Here is a 2,347-nt window from a genome sequence, read left to right as displayed (position 1 = left end):
CCCTCCCTCCCTCCCTCCCTTCCCCTATCTCTTTATGGTCTATGTACAAGCTGGTGCACACACATGTGTACATGTGCTTTCGAAGGTAAGAGGTCAACATCAGATGTCTTCCTCAATTGCTCTCCACTTGTTCTGAGACAGGGTTTCTCACTGAACAACTCACACACTGTGCTAGGCTGGCCAATGAGCTCTGGCAGGCTCTGCCTCACCAGTGCTGTGCTAACAGAACGCAGGCGGCTCACCCAGCTCTTACATGGGCGCTGGAATTCATGCTCACACAGCAAACGCTGCTGACGGAGCCGCTTCCATCTCTAGAAGGACTATTAGAAGAGTCCACTTTGATTTCGTTTGAAGAGGCTGTGGATAAAAGAACCCCAGTGTCACAGACATCAACATTGTCATTGCCCTGCAACTTGCTGACATGACCTGGGCCCTGTCATAAATTTCTCAGGCAGAATCTTCATTCCAACAAGATCTCAGTGATTTGTGTGCATAATAAACTGGCAGCGTTCAGCCTAGGTTTGCTGCCTGCAAGCCAAGCTCCCCATATCCATCAACCTATGTTGCCTCCCAACCTGTGGGTTTCGACCTCTTCGGGGGTCAATGACCCTTTCACAGGGGTCACCAAAGACTATCAGGAAATATAGATACATACATTATGATTCATAACAGTAGCAAAATTACAGTTATGAAGTAGCAACAAAAATAATCTTATGGTTGGGGGTCACACAACACAAGGAACTGTATTAGGATCACAGCGTTAGGAAGGTTGAGAACCGCTACTTTAGTGGAAGGCTCAGCTGCAAACAGCTGTAAGAACCTGCCTAGCGACACCATGTGCTCAGAACTGACCTCCTGTAGGCACCACGCGTGACCACCGATTGTATGAAGACTTTGCGCAAAAGACAAATGGGCTCCCAGGTGTGTTGTTGTTGTTTTATTTTTCAACTCTTAGGTTTTTCTTAAAGTGTGGGCAATACCCAGCTGTGACAGTGTATGCCTTTAATCTCAGCACTCAGGAGGCACAAGCATACAGAATACCAGTAAGTTTGGAAGCCAGCCTGGTCTTTACAGTGAGTCCCGGGCCATCAAGGGCTACATAGTAAAACCTTATCTCAAAAATAAATAAATAAACAAACCAGTGATCTTGCAGATAGAGAGAAACCAAGCTGAGAATTCTTCACACATCTAACTAAGGGGTAGAACATTCTATGCAATGAGGGATGATCGAATTCCCAGGATTTTCTCCCTCTGTAGCTTCTGGGGCTCTAACATCATGCTAAATAGCTCACTGTTATTCTTACGTGAACATTTAAGCATATAAGAAGGGCTGAGTCCACACTAAGCAAAGAACCTATGGAGGCTTTCAGTACAGGGTGCAGCTGACCACGCTTTCTCAGACCCATCCTTCTATTCAGTTCTGAGATCTATGCCTGGGTAGAGGTAAGATCCTGGGATAAGTGCTTCTCAGTGTGTCCCCCAGACCAGTGGCTTCAGCATCAGCTCATTCATTAGAAATATCCATTGTCCTGCCTCAACCCAGACCTCCAGCTGAGCTGAAGCCCCACGCTGTGTTTAACAAGGCCCCCATGGCACTCCGATGCTCCCTAAAGTCTGAGAATCACCAAGTTTCCATCCTGCGGAGATAAACAGCTGCAGGAGTGTTTCATCTGCAAGGCAGCTGTGGTCCTCTGGGAGATGATACTCAGGTCACTCCTCCTTGCTTCCTGCATCTAGTTAATAAGGGACGCCCTACATGTGGAACCAAAGACCCCAGGAGAAGGGTTATTGACATTAACTCCAAGGAGTTGCAGGTGGGGTGGCTGACACCTTGAAATCACATGCAAAATGACAGCTACCATGCCTTCTTCTGGTTCCTGACAGTCGCACTGTGTTGGATTCTCACTGTGCTGCGTGCTGCTCAGTGTGGAGATGTAGCCGCCGCCCCAGCGCTCTTCTCTGATGCCAGGCTCTTCTGCAGTTTCACAGCCACGGAGAACAGGAAGAGGAAATGAAAGAAGTGAAGATCCAGCTACTCTGAAGAAGCGCTGACAAAATTGTTAACTGAGTGGACATGTCCCCACGTGCCCTCCCATGACATCCTGCAGGAGGGGACAAGGTCAAGCTGCCTCTTTCCCAGTTCCCCCTACATGACCAAGTGCATGACCCACATGATCCAAACTACCTCCTTCCCCACTGTGGCAAACACCACTGTGATTTTATGTGTGTGAGTGTATGTGTGTGATTCTATATATGTGTGGATGTGAGTTTGTGTGTATGTGTGTGTGATTCTATGTGTGTGTACATGAGTGTGTGTGAGTGTGTATGTGAGTGTGTATATGTGTGT

Source organism: Grammomys surdaster, unplaced genomic scaffold (genome assembly GCF_004785775.1).
Source record: "Grammomys surdaster isolate TR1022 unplaced genomic scaffold, NIH_TR_1.0 125698, whole genome shotgun sequence".
NCBI classification, from domain to species: domain Eukaryota; kingdom Metazoa; phylum Chordata; class Mammalia; order Rodentia; family Muridae; genus Grammomys; species Grammomys surdaster.
Note: the sequence above shows the minus strand (reverse complement) of the source record.